Source organism: Salvelinus alpinus, chromosome 15 (genome assembly GCF_045679555.1).
Source record: "Salvelinus alpinus chromosome 15, SLU_Salpinus.1, whole genome shotgun sequence".
NCBI classification, from domain to species: Eukaryota; Metazoa; Chordata; class Actinopteri; order Salmoniformes; family Salmonidae; genus Salvelinus; species Salvelinus alpinus.
The window spans coordinates 22,717,582-22,736,401 of NC_092100.1; the positions used below are offsets into that span (position 1 = coordinate 22,717,582).

The window sequence follows — 18,820 nt, forward strand, 5'->3', positions numbered from 1 at the left end:
ATCAAAGCACGTGGTCATGTCTCTTAAGAAGGAGAACATTGCTCTATAAGGACATTGCTTCTTAGATCCTCTGTGATCTGACAGTGTGTTATTCAGTCCGTAGCAGCACGTCCCCCTGGGTTGCAGTAATTGGTGTGGCTTTGTTGTCTAATTGCAGCATCTGGCTAATGTTGAGAACAAAGGAGCACAGATGAGAACAGTACCTCCAACTCTGCTTCTGTCATCTACTGTTTGGCTCCTCTTGTCTCTTGTTCCTGGCCCTCTCAAACGTTGTTTTTTTGTTTTTATCTTGGAGAGATAATCATCTTGTTTTCTGGGTCACAATACAGTATCAGGGAGCAACTAGGGGAAATGAGGAGTTTAATACATTATTCAGTATTTTTGGTTAAAGCTATGATTTGAAGATGTTATCGCAGGTGTAGCGGAATACTTGTGTTTCTACCTCCAATAGTGCAGTAATACAGTGCCTTCAGAAAGTATTCACACCCCTTGAACTTTGCCACATTTTGTTGTTACAAAGTGGGATTAAAATGTATTTAATTGTAATTTTTTGTCAACGATTTACACAAAATACTCTATTATCAAAGTGGAAGAAAAATTCAAACATATGTAAAAAAATATCTATAAATAAAGATGAAAAATAAAGCACTAATATGCACTACATGACCAAACGTATGTGTACACCTGCTCGTCGAACAGCTCATTCCAAAATCATGGGCATTAATATGGAGTTGGTCCCCCCTCTGCTGCTATAACAGCCTCCTTCCTTCTGGGAAGGCTTTCCACTCGATGTTGGACCATTGCTGCAGGGACTTGCTTCCATTCAGCCACAAGCATTAGTGAGGTCGGGCACTGATGTTTAGCGATTAGGCCTGGCTCGCAGTTGGCGTTCCAATTCATCCCAAAGGTGTTCGATGGGCTTGAGGTCAGGGCTCTGTGCAGGCCAGTCAAGTTCTTCCACACCGATCTCAACAAACTATTTCTGTATGGACTTCACTTTGTGCATGGGGGCATTGTCATGCTGAAACAGGAAAGGGCCTTCCCCAAAGTTGGAAGCACATAATTGTTTAGAATGTAATTTTATGCTGTAGCGTTAAGATTTCCCTTCACTGGAACTAAGGAGCCTGAACCATGAAAAACAGCCCCACACCATTAATCCTCCTCCACCAAACTTTACAGTTGGCACTATACATTCGAGCAGGTAGCATTCTCCTGGCATCCCCCAAACCCAGATTCGTCCGTTGAACAGCCAGAAGGTGAAGCGTAATTCATCACTCCAGAGTCCAATGGCGGCGAGCTTAACACCAGTCCAGCCAATGCTTGGCATTGCACATGGTGATCTTAGGCTTGTGTGCAGCTGCTCGGCCATGGAAACCCCTTTCATTAAGTTCTCGACGAACAGTTCTTGAGCTGACCTTGCTTCCAGAGGCAGTTTGGAACTCGGTAGTGAGTGTTGCAACCAAGGACAGGTGATTTTTATGCTCTTCAGCGCTCGGCGGTCCGTCCTGTGAGCTTGTGTGGTCTACCACTTCACGGCTGAGCCGTTGTTGCTCCTAGACATTTGCACTTCACAATAACAGCACTTACTGTACAGTAGACCGGGGCAGCTCTAGCAAGCAGACATTTGATGAACTGACTTGTTGGAAAGGTGGCAAACTATGATGGTGCCACGCTGAAAGTCACTGAGCTCTTCAGTAAGGCCATTCTACTGCCAGTGATTGTCTATGGAGACTGTATGGCTGTGTAACGGGTGTGGCTGAAATAGCCAAATCCACTCATTTGAAGAGGTGTCCACATACTTTTGTATATATAGTGTATCTTGATTAGATAAGTATTGACCCCCCTGTGACAATACATTTTCAAATCACCTTTGGCAGTGATTACAGCTGTGAGTCTTTCTGGGTAAGCCTCTATTAGCTTTCCACACCTGGATTGTGCAACATTTGACCATTATTATTTTCTAAATTCTTCAAGCTCGGTCAAATTGGTTATTGATCATTTCTAGACAACCATTTTTAGGTCTTGCCATAGATTTTCAAGCAGAATTAAGGCAAAACGGTAACTCGGACACTCAGGAACATTCACTGTCTTCTTGGTAAACAACTCCAGAGTAGATTTGGGCTTGTGTTTTAGGTTGTTGTCTTGCTGAAGGTGAATTAATCTCCCAGTCTCTGGTGGAAAGCAGACTGAACCAGGTTTTCCTGTGCTTAGCTACATTTATTTTATTTTTATCCTTAAAAACACCCCAGTCCTTAATGATGACAAGCATACCCATAACACGATGCAGCCACCACAATGCTTGTAAATCTATAGAGTGGTACTCAGTGATGTGTTGTTGGATTTGCCCCAAACATAACGCTTTGTATTCAGGACATAAATGTAATTAATTTGCCACGTTTTTTGCTGTTTTACTTTAGTATCTTATTGCAAGCAGGTTGCATGTTTTGGAATATTTGTATTCTGTACAGGCTTCCTTCTTTCCACTCTGTCATTTAGGTTAGTTTTGTGGAGCAACTACAATGTTGTTAATCAATCCTCAGTTTTCTCCTATCACAGCCATTCAACTCCATGTAACTGTTAGAAAGTCACCATTGGCCTCATGGTGAAAACCCTGAGCGGTTTCCTTCCTCTCTGGCAACTGAGTTACAGTAGGCAGGACGCCTATATTTTTGTAGTGACGGTGTATTGATACACCATCCAAAGTGTAATTAATAACTTCAACATGCTCAAAGGGATATTCAATGTCTGCTTTTTTATTTTGACCCATCTACCCAATAGGTGCCCTTTTATTTGTATTATTTGAAAAAACATTTTTACATTTAATTCTCTGTGGCATGGTGTTGCCCTCAGGCAACAAACTACCCTTTTGGACCTCACACCGCCCCTTAATTTTTTTTTTTATAAAATAAAATATATAATATCACCTAACATGTCTGTGTCCAATGAAATGAGGGGCTGAAGTGGGTGTGGCCTTTTGTCTGGGGGTGGAGCAGTCCTTTCAGGAAGCAAAGCCGCATGGGACACAGTGCCACCAATTGGTAAGATAAAATCACTTTAATTAACATGTTTAAATTTAAATAACTTTATATTAAAAAATATGTGTATGAGTATGTAAAGAAGTATGTATGATTGTTTAAAGACTTATTTTGTTTTTATTTATGTACTAAAACTGTGTTGTTTGGTTCATTGCCTCAGGGAAACATTGTGCAGTTAGACCACTTTTGTCCAGGCATTATCATGCTAAAGTGTGGAGATCTGCTCAGATGCATAATTATGACCATTGTCAATGTTTTTACTTTACTTTCTACTGATACTTACAGGAAATGGACACAAGAACATTGTATGGGCGGAAGGAACATGACCGAGCAGTTAGGGTCATTCCCTCTGACAGTGAGGACAGTGAGCTTGAAGAGAGTGACAATAAAGACAGTGAAGCTTGAAAAAAGTCAGGAAGAGTGGATCCCCGAATCCGGTTTGAGAGACAGTTAGGAGGTCAGGGGTCAGTTAGAGGTCAGTCAGCAAAGTAACGTGTGTGTGCACGTGTGTGTGTGTGTGTGTGTGTGCACGTGTGTGTGTGGTGTGTGTATTTGTTTGCATGCATGTCAGTGGATGAAGAAGGGTATATGACACATTCAAATTTGTGCTTCCTGCTTTCAAGGAGAATGCCTGTCTGTTGACAATGAGACTGAGTCTGAGGATGAAGATGTAGCAGAGATTGATGTTCCACGCCTACCCCGGTGGAGAACACTCCACATTGCATACTTCAATGCTTACCCAGAATGGCAGGGCTTGCTTTCAAGATCTGATGATATCATGTCCCTCCTCCAGTACTTCAAGCTGTTTTTCTCTAAAGACATTCTGTAAGTTATTGTAGGGCAGTCAAATCTATATGCGATACAATGTAACGCAAACAATCCCCTTAACCTCACTACAAAAGAATTGGACCAGTTCCTGGGTATTGTGGAGTACATGTCATTGTTTGGTTTACCAGGCACCCACATGTTTTGAAACAAAGCCTGCCGAGTGTCCCAAGTAGCTGACACCATGATACTGAATAGATAGGAGGCGATCAAAAAATACCTGCTCTCCAGTAACAATGAAGAGAGACAGGAGGAAAATGATGATCCACTCTACAAGATCTGACCACTGGTCACTCATCTAACCTCAAAACTGAAGTCAATCCCAATGGATGAGAAGCTGGCTGTTGATGAGCAGATGGTCCCATTCAAGGGAAGAAAGAGATTGAAGCAATACCTGCCATCAAAACCAAAGACATGGGGCTACAACATACTCGTCTTGGCTGGTTCTGATGGTGTCCCGCACAACTTAGAAATCTACACAGGGAGAGTTGTATAACCCCCTGAGCTAGCAGATGTGGGAGCAAGTGGCAACGTTGTCCTCTGCCTGGCCCAGCCTATACCCAAGCAAGAACTACAAGCTCTTCTTCGACAACTGGTTTACGAGTGTCCCTCTTGTGCTCACACTGGCTCAGCAGGGAATTCACTGCACTGGCACTGTTCGTGGTAACAGACTACCAGGCGTCAACTTGATGTGCGATGAGCTGAAGCTGAGCTGAAGAGAGCAGGACGTGGATCTTTTGAACAGAAGATGACCGTGGTTGGAGAAACCACCTTGCACGTTGTGAAGTAGTACGATAACTGCTCAGTGACCCTTCTGAGTGATTACACTGGAGCCCACCCAGTCACCGAGGTTGACAGGTGGATTCGCAAGCGAAAGATGATCACCAAAGGCCTTTGACCTGCTGTGGTGAAAGAATACAACAAGAATATTGGTGGGGTGGATCTGCTGACTCACTGATTGCACTGTACCGGAACAAAATCAGATCAAAGAAGTGGTACCACTTGTGGTTCCACTTCCTGGATATGATCATCGTGACCACCTGGCTGCTCTACCGAAGTGATTGTGAAGGCACTGGCATGAGAAAGAAGGAAGAAATGAAGCTGTATACCTTCAAGTTATACATCGATGAAGGCCTATGCAAAAGTGGAAAGAGTCTGGAGTGCAAGAAAGGTCGTACCAGTTCCACAATTGCTGGTGAGTATGAGGAGAGGAGGAGGAAATGACCCGCTGCTCCAATTCCGGTTCCTGATGTGCGCCTGGGTGCCACAGCCTACTGGATGATTATGGCTGAAAAGAAGGGGAGATGCAAGGTACCAAGGTGCACAGGTACACCAAAAGCCAAGTGCCGGAAATGCGATGTCCACCTCTGTTTCACATCCACCTGCAACTGCTTCCTGAGGTTCCACACAGAATAGGAAATCAGTGTGCTTTGTCAAAAAGAGAAACACTGATTTAAACAATAACCCACACAAGCACACATTCAGACACACTGAAACGCACACACACACTCACACATATACTCACACACACAGGCTAACCCCTCCATACACACACACAAATACACACACACACTCTCACACACACATAGACAGTCATTTGGATGTTGGTTTATATGAAATGTGAGAAACATTTATACATGAGGTGTTAGTTGTGATTAGTAGTAGTTTGTTTATTTGATTGTTTGATGTTTTGACTTTAAAGCTTCTAATTGTGATTGGTTGGAACCATTTGTGGTTGATGTTTGTCAAAATATTACTTTTTCTAAAGCACATATTGCCTGTTTTCCTTATTCCACTTATCATATGTACTATAGAAAACCTTGGTGTTTCAGTAACCTCGTAGCAAATTTAATGATGGATATATTATCAGGGACCCAAGCTCCCAAAAAATGGGGTGAAATATTTTTTCCCCCGCAAAATAAACATTCATGCCATAGAGGGCTAAATTGTTGTCAGCTGTGTGCCTACTGGTAGCGAAGTCAGGTGCAGGAGAGCAGAGATTTGTGAACAGGCGCACACTTTATTTAGGCAAAAGTGCAAAACAGTCACATGAATTATGTTTAACAATAAACATCTTCGTGAAAAATAACACGGGAAAAACAAGCCAGTCTGGCGCGTCAACAGTACACACGTAATACAAACAATCTTACACAAAGACATGATGGGGAACAGAGGAATAAATACATGTAGATTGATTGGGGAATGAAAACCAGGTGTGCAGGGAACAAGACAAAACAAATGGATACATGAAAAATGGAGCGGCGATGGCTAGAAAACCGGTGACGTCGACTGCCGAACGCCGCCCGAACAAGGAGAGGAGCCGACTTCGGTGGAAGTCGTGACAATTGTTATTTTTTTCTATTATTTTTCTCTTTTTTAATGGTTTTTCCATTAACCCCTCCACCACCCTCCCCCCCTCTTCAGAGGACTATTATCTTTAAAAAAAAATGTTTTACAGCTTTTCTGCTACATATTTTACATATACATTTTACATGCACATTTTGCATACACATTTTACATACGTGGTACTTTTAAATAAAGCAGTCACATAACAATAATACATTACCAAACATAAGCTATTTAATCGCAGCCTTCACCTACAAATAGGTGCCATTTTTTGTGCGGCATTGGAAAACCTCCCTGGTCTTTGTGGTTGAATCTGTGTTTGAAATTCACAGCTCGACTGAAGGACCTTACAGATAATTGTATGTGTGGGGTACAGAGATGAGGTAGTCATTAAAAAATCATGTTAAACACTATTATTAAACACTATTAGTCCATGCAACTTATTATGTTGTTAAGTTGTTAAGCACATTTTTACTCCTGAACTTATTTAGGCTTGCCATAACAAAGGGGTTGAATCCTAATTGACTCATGAATTTCTGAACATTTCTAAAAACATAATTCCACTTTGACATTATGGGGTATTGTGTGTAGGCCAGTGACAAAAAAAATGCAATTTAGTCCATTTTAAATTCAGTCTGTAACACAACAAAATGTGTAAAAAGTCAAGTGGTGTGAATACTTTCTGAATGTCTTTATGGTGTGTAAAGACAGTATGGACCGTATATGAATAGAAAAGGTGTGTAAAGCAGTAGTTATATAGGATAAGCCATACTATAATTAGGGCTGTGGCAGTCACGGAATTTTGTCAGTTGGTGATTGTTTAAAAAATATATATATATATTTAACCTTTATTTAACCAGGTAGGCCAGTTGAGAACAAGTTCTCATTTACAACTGCGACCTGGCCAAGATAAAGCAAAGCAGTGCGACAAAAACAACAACACAGAGTTACACATGAACAAAGGTACAGTTAATAACACAAAATAGAAGAAAAATTGAAAAATCTATGTACAGTGTGTGCAAATGTAGAAGAGTAGGGAGATAGGCAATAAATAGGCCATAGAGGCTAAAATAATTACAATTTATCATTGTTCCAGTCATTGGCAGCAGATAACTGGAAGGAAAGGTGGCCAAAGGAAGTGTTGGCTTTGAGGATGACCAGTGCCATATAGCTGCTGGAGCGCGTGCCATGGGTGGGTGTTGCTATGGTGACCAGTGAGCTGAGATAAGGCGGGGCTTTACCTAGCAAAGACTTGTAGATGACCTGGAGCCAGTGGGTTTGGCGACGGATATGTAGTGAGGGCCAGCCAACGAGAGCATACAGGTCACAGTGATGGGTAGTATATGGGGCTTTGGTGATAAAACGGATGGCACTGTGATAGACTACATCCAGTTTGCTGAGTAGTGTGTTGGGGGCTATTTTGTAAATGACATCGCCGAAGTCAAGGATCGGTAGGATAGTCAGTTTTACGAGGGTATGTTTGGCGGCATGAGTGAAGGAGGCTTTGTTGCGAAATAGGAAGCTGATTCTAGATTTAATTTTGGATTGGAGAATCTTAATGTGAGTCTGGAAGGAGAGTTTACAGTCTAACCAGACACCTAGGTATTGTCAAGCAAACAACTGTTGGTCTCACAGTAATTTACCGTTAATTAACACATTTAGCATCTCCTGGCTTCCAGCCACTGCAGACCTTTGGAACATCTACATTTTAAAAAGTCTAATAAATCCATGTAATTTCGCCTATACCTTCACAATGAATCCATTATTTATTTTGGACAGGTCTAAAGAAACAGGATATGAAGAAAATGTAGTCTATTTCAGAAGAACAGAATAGCATACTCTGAGTTGTCCTTAGGTGTCACGTTCTGACCATAGTTCTTGTGTGTTTTTCCTTGTTTTGTGTTGGTCAGGACGTGAGCTGGGTGGGCATTCTATGTTTTGTGTTTCTATGTGGGGATTGTCAATTGGCCTGATGTGGTTCTCAATCAGAGGCAGGTGTTTGTCATTGTCTCTGATTGGGAACCATATTAAGGTAGCCTGTTTTGTGTTGGGATTTGTGGGTGGTTGTTTCCTGTCTTTGTGTTTCTCTGCACCAGATAGGACTGTTTCGTTTTGCCACGTTTGTTATTTTTGTATTTGTATAGTGTTCACGTTATTCGTCTCTTTATTAAAATCATGTGGAACACGGAATACGCTGCGTCTTGGTCCGTGCTACACCTCCTCAGACGAAGAGGAGGAAGGCTGTCATTACATTAGGTTAGGTCCTGATCTGGCTATGCCAAATGGCTGTGCGCTAAACTAGTTCTTATAGCAGACAGGATTTGCTTAAAATTCTGTGGCATTATTTTATATTTTATAGTATGACGAATACAATTGAACAAAGCTGAATAAAATATAAAGGATATTTTCTCCAAACGATTTGAGGGAGTGCGCACATGGGCTATTCTTTGATTTTAGGCGAAAATCAGGGGTCGATCCTTTAAGGAGCCTTTTTGGTACCACTTGCCGTGTGGTAGCAGAGAGAACAGTCTATGACTTGGGTGACTGGAGTCTTTGACAACTGTTTGGGCCTTCTTCTGACACCGCCTAGTACATAGGTCCTGGATGGCAGGAAGCTCTGCCCCAGTGATGTACTGGGCTGTATGCAGTACCCTCTGTAGCGCCTTACGGTAGTTGCCATACCAGGTGGTGATGCACCTTGCCATACCAGGTGGTGAGCAGTTGCCATACCAGGTGGTGATGCAACCGGTCAGGATGCTCTCGATGGTGCAGCTGTAGAACTTTTTGAGGATCTGGGGACCCATACTAAATCTTCTCAGTCTTCTGAGGGGGAAAAGGCATTGTCGTGCCCTCTTCACAATTTTCTTGGTGTGTTTGGACTATGATAGTTTGTTGGTGATGTGGACATCAAGGAACTTGAAACTCTCGACCCGCTCCACTACAGCCCCATCGATGTGAATGGGGGCGTATTCGGCCCCCATTATTTTTCCTGTAGTCCACGGTCATCTCTTTTGTCTTACTGACGTTGAGGGAGATGCGAATCTAATGATGATTTGAAAAAAGTGGCTTGAAAGGCATGAGCTCTGCTTAGTTTTTTTAAAGGTTGGGCATAAGGTTAGCAGTATGGTTATGGTTAAGCTAACGTTAGGTTTAAAATCACATTTTAAGAAGATCAATTGTAGAAATAGGCAGTGTTTATAACTTTGTGGCTGTGGTAACTAGTGATGACCTGACACAACACATCCATCCCTACTACTCCCTACTCAGGGACCAAGATTTCCTTGACTAACTGGTGCCCCCGCACATTGACTCTGTACCAGTACCCCCTGTGTATAGCTTCGCTATTGTTATTTTACTGCTGCTCTTTAATAATTTTTTTTACTTTGATTCCTTATTCTTATGTTTTTTTTAAGGCATTTCTATTTTATTTTTTAAACTGTGTTGTTGGTTAGGGCTTGTAAGTAAGCATTTCACTGTAAGGTCTACACCTGTTGTATTCGGCGCATGTGACAAATACAATTTGATTTGACTTGATTTGAGATAGAGAGATAGATCGCTAGCTAAAGAGATGCACACGTCTCCTGTCACTGGAAAAGCATGCAAAGCCACGAAGGCCCTCGTTCTTCCTGGAACTGCACTCTCTCTCATGCTCCACTTCTGTGACACTTCCATGTGACTATCGTGATCCAGCTAAATCAGCTCATCACATCCAGATCTCTCTCATGCTCCACTTCTGTGACACTTCCATGTGACTATCGTGATCCAGCTAAATCAGCTCATCACATCCAGATCTCTCTCATGCTCCACTTCTGTGACACTTCCATGTGACTATCGTGATCCAGCTAAATCAGCTCATCACATCCAGATCTCTCTCATGCTCCACTTCTGTGACACTTCCATGTGACTATCGTGATCCAGCTAAATCAGCTCATCACATCCAGATCTCTCTCATGCTCCACTTCTGTGACACTTCCATGTGACTATCGTGATCCAGCTAAATCAGCTCATCACATCCAGATCTCTCTCATGCTCCACTTCTGTGACACTTCCATGTGACTATCGTGATCCAGCTAAATCAGCTCATCACATCCAGATCTCTCTCATGCTCCACTTCTGTGACACTTCCATGTGACTATCGTGATCCAGCTAAATCAGCTCATCACATCCAGATCTCTCTCATGCTCCACTTCTGTGACACTTCCATGTGACTATCGTGATCCAGCTAAATCAGCTCATCACATCCAGATCTCTCTCATGCTCCACTTCTGTGACACTTCCATGTGACTATCGTGATCCAGCTAAATCAGCTCATCACATCCAGATCTCTCTCATGCTCCACTTCTGTGACACTTCCATGTGACTATCGTGATCCAGCTAAATCAGCTCATCACATCCAGATCTCCCTCAGGCCCACAGACATTATGGCTTTTTATTAATCATCAACTACTTAACTACAGTATACAGTGATACACACTGAAGCAGCCATCAGATAACATAGTGATAATGGTACAATGAGTCTGAAAGTTTCTTTGTACAGGATAGTGTAAAAGCAGACGACAATGCGTGGTAGTATTGACCCAGCACAGTGTAAACAGTTGGCCATGGTTTCGGTGTTGAGACAGAATTGCCATAATACTTTTGGCACCCAGCAATCCTCTTTTCCAGATACTAGCATCACAAATGAGAAAAAGCTATCGTCATTGTTTACGCGGTCCACACTGTTAGACATTGCGTAGGCTACTGATTTATCAGAATGCACACAGTGTGGTGTCTAGGCTTCAGTGCATTAGGCGGTCAGGGCTTTTGTTTCTGATTAGACACACTAAAGGTACACTCTGTTCCTCTCAATCTACCTCTCTCGGTCACACATTCCATGTAGACGAACACATACTTACATGGACGCACATATGGACGCATCACACACTCAGACACACACACACACACATAAACACACATGGGTGGCTTCTCTAGTTTTCTCATATAGGAGACAGAGATACACTGTCATTAACCTGTCTGTCTGTCATATTGAGGACATTGCAGAAAGAGTGCTGCAGCAGCATGTCCCTGTGTCCTCTCCTCTACTGTTGGAGGTGACACAACCCCCATCCCTCTCTCATCTTGACGTCCTTGAGGTCCTTGACGTCTAGCTGGGTGAAACACAGTTTGCCTGAGGACACAGCGTTCCCGCGGCCACCCCACCATGAGCATTAGGCGTCATGTAACTGTTACTGTCCTCCTCCAGAGGGATGGAGCAGCACTTCTAAATAGACTCTGAGGAAAATGAGACCCAAGCGGCCTTTAGGGAGGTACAGTGCTCCACTGTGGTCCACTCAAACTACTGTCACCATTGACTCAACCCCTATGGCCTCTGGTAAACGAGTCAATATTTCCATAGTGTGATGGGTATGTATTTGCCCGAACCTTTGCTACTTGTGAAAGCTCGTAGTAATAAGAGTCTAGAAAGATTTAGAGAAAAAAACTATACGATTTAGGAGGACGTGTTATTGGAAATGATGGCATAGAAACACTTTACATGTATTCGCTCATGTGTATGACTTTATCCCTGTATTCAGTTCCCCCTTGTCCTTCCCTTTGAGCAGCATGCTTCATTGGATGTAGCACGAGTCCATGGCTCTTCCATTCCCGGCTCATTGAGTTACATAGGATCCTGCTTAAGTTAAGTCAGGTCTGATGTGCTCCGTCTCCACACATCCACACACAAGTCTTGTCATGTCACTGAGCCCTGCCTCGTCCTGTCTGACTACGACATCCCGTGTTAATGCAAGGGCCTCCTCTGGTTCTGTGGCAGCTACCACTGCATCTGATAGTTTTATATAAGAAGTGCAGGGAGGGATATAGCCCCGGCCGAATTTCATAAGATGGACAAGTGGCACAGAAATATGACCTCGGAGGATGTAGCAGACATGGAGGGTCATGTTAGTGGAGCTTTAAAGCAAGCTTTAAACAACTACTCTTCTGTCTGACTTCTAGTGAAGTGGAATATCTAATACGGTAACTGTCGTATGATGGACTCTCCATAGACTCACATAGGGGTCCTTCTCACACAATATTTGTATGGGTCTTTGTCTTGTGCACTGTTTGCAGGCTCTATGTGTGTGTTTGATTGCTATGGGGGTCCCTTTATCATATCCTTCCTGCTCAGTTTGATGTTGCTGTCAGAGCTGCTCATTGGCCTGCAGTTAAACAGTGAGTCAGAGCTGTAGAGATCAGAGCTACAGACTAACATCCATCAGCTGCCTGCACCCACCAACAGCCCGACAATTTAGTAGTAGAGCTGGGTACAGTACACACTCTGGTTCAGGAAAACCGCAAACCCAGTGGGGGAACCCAAACATTTTCCTGGTCAGGTCACAAGGTCAGGAAAAACTATTGGCCAGTGGTGTAGTGGAGGGTATACGCAGGCAAACGTCGTATATACCACTTATTTTTCAATGGACATTGTGTATACTCACTACTATCCCCACTATGCATATCAAAGTAGTGTAGTGGAGCTGTACGCTGTATAAATTAATTGGGCTGATGGAACAGATCAGAATGTTTAGCTTAAAATGTTGATAAGCTATTATTTCTTCAATTTTTTGGGCGCAGCAATGTGCACGGTTGTAGCCCAACACGTGAATGTTCCAAAATGGAATTTGCGGGAAAACGCTGTTCTAAAATGAGCACTGCACATGTGAGTGGTTTCATGGACAGAGATGGAAATGTCCATTAGAAATTTAGAAAGAGGGGAGATCTAAAGATGCAACAATTGTCATGGATTGTTTATATTGTATGACTAGGATAATGCCTTTGGCTGCTAGACAATGAAAGAAAGTTGAAAGGAAACCAATAGAACAGGAGAACGCATATGAGGAAGTATTTATAAAATAATTGCCTCCATATTTCTATGGTGGGATTTTAGCTCTAGGCAACTTTGAAGCAAGGTAGACATGCCTCATAATTTTAAGTAAAACATCCAGGTTTCAAACAATTAAGGAACAGGAAAAATAGACCTAACCGTCTTCTAACAGACCTAACCGTCTTCTGACAGACCTAACCGTCTTCTGACAGACCTAACCGTCTTCTGACAGACCTAACCGTCTTCTGACAGACCTAACCGTCTTCTGACAGACCTAACCGTCTTCTGACAGACCTAACCGTCTTCTGACAGACCTAACCGTCTTCTGGTAGATGGAAAGGCTTTCCCAAAAACATCTTAAACATCTTAAACAATTAAATGTTAACTACCATAAAACTTAAATCAAACTCAGCAAATTTCAGCAAAAAACATTTCAGCAAAATAAACGACTGTTTCAAATAAACGGCAGGTCTAAATTAATTGTTAATGAGGTTACCATGAATTGTTTATGAAGTTTAATGTTTGATTTTTTCCATTAAATAATTCAACAATGACTCAAAAAAATTATGGCAGAAATACATTTTTATCACAAGTAAGAAACTGCTAGCCATTCGCTGCGAACGGCTGAGAAGCAGCCAATGGACCCTCAGACAATCGTCTAAAACTAAAAACTGTTCGAAACGCACAGTCAAAGAGGAGAATAAATGAGTCTGTCAAGGATAATACAGTTGAAGTCGGAAGTTTATATACACTTAAGTTGGAGTCATTAAAACTTGTTTTTCAACCACTCCACAAATGTCTTGTTAACAAACTGTAGTTTTGGCAAGTCGGTTAGGACATCTATTTTGTGCATGAAACAAGTAATTTTTCCAACAATTGTTTACAGACAGATTATTTCACTTATAATTCACTGTATCACAATTCCAGTGGGTCAGAAGTTTACATACACTAAGTTGACTATGCCTTTAAACAGCTTGGAAAATTCCAGACAATTATGTCATGGCTTTAGAAGCATCTGATAGGCTAATTGACATAATTTGAGTCTATTGGCGGTGTACCTGTGGTTGTATTTCAAGGCCTACCTTCAAACTCAGTGCCTCTTTGCTTGACATCATGGGAAAATCAAAAGAAATCAGCCAAGACCTGTAGAAATCAGCCAAGAATTGTAGACCTCCACAGGTTCATCCTTGGGAGCAATTTCCAAAAGCCTGAAGGTACCACGTTCATCTGTACAAACAATAGCACACAAGCATAAACACATGGAAGTATAAACACATGGGACCACACAGCTGTCATACCGCTCAGGAAGGAGACACATTCTGTCTCCTAGAGATGAACATACTTTGGTGCGAAAGTGCAAATCAATCCCAGAACAACAGCAAAGGACCTTGTGAAGATGCTGGAGGAAACAAGTACAAAAGTATCTATATCCACAGTAAAATCGACATAACCTGAAAGGCCGCTCAGCAAGGAAGAAGCCACTGCTCCAAAACCACCATATAAAAGCCAGACTACGGTTTGCAACTGCACATGGGGACAAAGATCGTACTTTTTGGAGAAATGTCCTCTGGTCTGATGAAACAAAAATATAACTTTTTGGCCATAATGACCATCTTTATGTTTGGAGGAAAAAGGGGGAAGCTTGCAAGCCGAAGAACACCATCCCAACCTTGAGGCACAGGGGTGGCAGCATCATGTTGTGGGGGTGCTTTGCTGCAGGAGGGACTGGTGCACTTCACAAAATAGATGGCATCATGAGGGTGGAAAATTATGTGGATATATTAAAGCAACATCTCAAGACATCAGTCAGGAAGTTAAAGCTTGGTCGCAAATGGGTCTTCGATATGGACAATGACCCCAAGCATACTTCCAAAGTTTTGGCAAAAAGGCTTAAGGACAACAAAGTCAAGGTATTGGAGTGGCCATCACAAAGCCCTGACCTCAATCCCATAGAACATTTGTGGGCAGAACTGAAGAAGTGTTTGCGAGCAAGGAGGCCTACAAACCTGACTCAGTTACACCAGCTCTGTCAGGAGCAATGGGCCAAAATTCACCCAACTTATTGTGGGAAGCTTGTGGAAGGCTCCCCGAAACGTTTGACCCAAGTTAAACAATTTAAAGGCAATGCTACCAAATACTAATTGAGTGTATGTAAACTTCTGACCCACTTGGAATGTGATGAAAGAAATCAAAGCTGAATAAATCATTCTCTCTGCTATTATTCTGACATCTCACATTCTTCAAATAAAGTGGTGATCGTAACTGACCTAAGACAGGGAATTTGTACAAGGATTAAATGTCAGGAATTGTGAAAAACTGTGTTTAAATGTATTTGGCTAAGGTGTATGTGAACTTCCGACTTCAACTGTATGGTACTGTATATACAGTATATACAGTACCATTCAAAATTTTGGACACACCTACTACTTCAAGGGTTTTTCTTTGTTTTTGCTATTTTCTACATAGTAGAATAATAGTGAAGACATCAAGACTATGAAATAACACATATGGAATCATGTAGTAACCAAAAAAGTGTTAAACAATATTTTAGATTCTTCAAAGTAGTCACCCTTTGCCTTGATGACAGCTCTGCACGCTCTTGGCATTCTCTCAACCAGTTTCATGAGGTAGTCATCTGGAATGCATTTCAATTAACAAGTGTGCCTTGCTAAAAGTTCATTTGTGTAATTTCTTTAATTCTTAATGCATTTAAGCCAATCAGTTGTGTTGTGACAAGGTAGGGGTGGTATACAGAAGATAGCCCTATTTGCTAAAAGACTAAGTCCACATTATGGCAAGAACAGTGTTGTAGAGAATGTAGAAAATATAAAAAATATAGAAAACCCATGAATGAGTAGGTGTGTCCACACTTTTGACTGTTACCATGTATAAAGAGGCATACTAAGACAAAATAAACGTCATGTTGTGTGTAAATGATAACACATTAGTGCAGAAAATTAATACATTTATTAAAATGCTGCAAGTGAATGCTGTAATTTATCAATAAAATGCAAATCAGCTGTGTGATTTAAGGAAATAGACGCCTGGCTCAAATAGAAGCCTGTCTCTAATAAGCGTCTGTAGTGTTCAGTGATTTAAGCGAATAAACGGTCTGGCTATTCTTTGAAGTTTTGTGGTAGCTAAGTAGCCCATGCCTACCTGGCAGAATGATATCATGATTATTTGCATCAATCCAGTGGCCATCAATCCATCTCATGTGCTACAGAAACACTGCTAACCAACGATGCCTGCTAGGTGCCTGTACACTTGAATTAAAGGGTAACTATACAAAAAAATCTACATTTATTTTTCTATTAAAAATGTGTGACTTTGAGAGCAAAAATCTGCCAAAAATTTAACAAATCTGAAAACGGTGAATTTCTGACTCAGTTGACAGCCTCATTTATCTGTGTCAATAGAATGCCTACTATTAGACTACTTGCATTGTACAACATGAGTTGGCCTGACTGTGAAATACCAATATGGGATTTATCATTTTAGGTATTTCAGAATCTGTCACTGTTTCACATAGAATGTTTCACACAGGGCACCTTTCCTTTACCGGGTGGGCTGTTAGGGAAATGTTTGGCAAAATTCGAGTATACCCACTTTTCCAGGAACCACTACACCACTGCTCTTGGCCTTCATGGTAAATCTGCTGGGAGATCGCTCAAGTTTTAAGTCGAAGTTAGACGTCCATCCAGGTCCCAAGAACGTCTAGAATTGCCTTCAAAACCAGCCACTAGGGGCAACGGTGAGCTTTATCACCTTCAAGTAGGCTGGCAGCTTTTGCTAGGGTGCTGTGAACTGGGATAGTGAATGCATTCCCCTGCATCAGTCCACCATTACCATCATTTCACTTCTGTCTCAGTTTGGAGTTGTGGCAGTTTATTTTTTAGGGAAATTGTAAGATTAAAATGATGCCACTGACCTTCATTTTCTCCATTCTCTTTATTCCAAACTTCCAGTTATCAAAAGATGGTAAAACCCGTAGAGCTGGCAGTTGATAAAAGGCAACATTCTCCAAAGCCTTGGAATAGAGATAGTGAGGCGAGTGTATAACTGTATTTGTATTTACAGTGGGGCAAAAAAGTATTTAGTCAGCAACCAATTGTGCAAGTTCTCCCACTTAAAAAGATGAGAGAGGCCTGTAATTTTCATCATAGGTACACTTCAACTATGACAGACAAAATGAGGGAAAAAATCCAGAAAATCACATTGTAGGATTTTTAATGAATTTATTTGCAAATTATGGTTGAAAATAAGTATTTGGTCACCTACAAACAAGCAAGATTTCTGGCTCTGACAGACCTGTAACTTCTTCTTTAAGAGGCTCCTCTGTCCTCCACTCGTTACCTGTATTAATGGCACCTACTCTACTACCACATATCTACAACACAAAATCCATGTGTAAGTGTGTGTATAGTGCTATCAGGAATCAAGGCAAGACCCAGGTGCAGACTGTCGAGGTAACAATGTTTATTGTCGCAACAGGGGCAGGCAAAGACAGGTCAAGGCAGGCAGAGAGATCAGGCGGGCGGGTGCAAGGTCAGGACAAGCAAATCAAATCAAATTTTATTGGTCACATACACATGGTTAACAGATGTTAATACGAGTGTAGCGAAATGCTTGTGCTTCTAGTTCCGACCATGGGATAATATCTCACAAGTAAAAAATCAGGAGGATGAGGAAAGAGAGGCTGGGAAACGATAGGAGCTGACAGGAAACCGCTGGTTAGCTTGAACGAACAAGACGAACTGGCCACAAACAGGCAGAAAACACAGGCATACACAGGGATAATTGGGAAGAGGGGCGACACCTGGAGGGGGGTGGAGATAAGCACAAGGACAGGTGTAAAAGATCAGGGCTTGACAAGTGCGTATGTTATCGTGTGTGTGTATGCATGTGTCTGTACTTATGTTTGTGTTGCTTCACAGTCTCCGCTGTTCCATAAGGGGTATTTTTATCAGTTTTTTAAAAATCTAATTTTACTGCTTGCATGAGTTACTTGACGTGAAATAGAGTTCCATGAAGTCATGGCTCTATGTAGTTGTAACGCTCTAGGTGTCGGGGTGTGTGTGGAATCAGACGCAGGAACAGCAGAGCTTCAATACGTTGAGTTTAATTCCCAACCCGTAAACCAACAATGTCCAAACCGGACTACTGGGTGTCAAATAAACACCTGTCTTCAAACATGAAGACAAAACCATTACACAAACACGAACCACTCCCGAAATCCAAAGAAACAGACGAACAATCCCGCACAAAGAAGCAGACAGGCTGGCTGACTAATAAAGCCACCCTGATTGCCAATTCCCTCAAACCAGGTGATACACATAAACATATAAGGAGGGGGAGGAAAAAGAGTCAGTAGCAGCTAGTAGGCCGGTGACGACGACCGCCGAGCGCCACCCGAACGGGAAGGAGAGCCTGCCTCTGTTGAAGTCGTGACAGTACCCCCCCTCTGACGCGCGGCTCCCGCAGCGCGCCGACACCGGCCTCGAGGTCGACCCGGAGGACGAGGCGCAGGGCGCTCCGGATGGAGGCGATGGAAATCCTTTACCATAGATGGATCCAACATGTCCTCCACTGGTACCCAGCACCTCTCCTCCGGACCGTACCCCTCCCAGTCCACGAGGTACTGCAGGCCCCTCGCCCGGCGTCTCGAGTCCAGAATGGCCCGTATCGTGTACGCCGGGGACCCCTCGATGTCCAGAGGGGGAGGAGGGACCTCCGGTACCTCACCGTCCTGCAG

The 18,820-nt window shown here is 42.4% G+C and overlaps 1 protein-coding gene across 1 annotated transcript in view; it reads left to right on the top strand.

Annotated features, from left to right (window-relative positions):
• The window catches only part of LOC139539744 (potassium/sodium hyperpolarization-activated cyclic nucleotide-gated channel 2-like), a 130,072-nt gene that overhangs the window by 71,888 nt on the left and 39,364 nt on the right, over positions 1-18,820 (top strand). The gene's annotated exons all lie outside the window — the stretch shown is intronic.